Raw genomic sequence first — 795 nt, 5'->3', positions numbered from 1 at the left:
AGTTCAATATTCCTGGTTTTAACTATAATTACTCTATGGTAGTAAGTGCTTGTAAGTTTGAATATCTTACAGAGGCCTGTAGGACTGTATAATTTATCCCCATGCAGAGGGATGAAGGGAAACAAGAAGTAGCTGGACAGTTTGTAATCATTATAATTTTCCATGATCAACTGTGTTATTTGTTGTTTGGATAGCCCCCACGAAAATCACATAAGTAACCTATGCTCTTTACCTGAAAATAACTTCCAATATTAGCTTTCTTCTATGCATTCTCTAAATTGCTGTAAACATCCAGGATACCCATATATATATGTACACACACGTGTGTGTGTGTGTTCGTACACATGCATATATGTGTATGTGTGTACATACATACACACAGACATACATGCATGTACATATACATGGATATACAGCTATGACATAGTGAGGAAACAATGTCATTTTTATTGCATTCTTAGTATCATAGAACAAGGGTATTATAGGCACACATCTTAACGACTTGTCCTTACTACAGTCCTAAAGCTCATTTACCTGAGATCTGCATCTGTAAAAATAAAGTTCAATTTTTAGCTGCATGTTACAAAAGACTAAATATCAGCCCCACAGATATGAAATTACGACTTAATTCTGAGACTAGTTTACTACAAGTAAAATATGCTATCTTATAAAAAAAGATACTGCTGAAAGAGATACATATTAAAAAGGAAACACAGTTCTTAGAGGTTTAAAAATCTCCCTATGCCTTCCCACATTGTAATAAATTTATAAAAAATATTTGACACAGAAAATCTC

This window comes from Nestor notabilis, unplaced genomic scaffold (assembly GCF_000696875.1).
Source record: "Nestor notabilis isolate BGI_N333 unplaced genomic scaffold, ASM69687v1 scaffold29832, whole genome shotgun sequence".
NCBI lineage: Eukaryota > Metazoa > Chordata > Aves > Psittaciformes > Psittacidae > Nestor > Nestor notabilis.
This window is presented reverse-complemented; position numbering follows the sequence as displayed.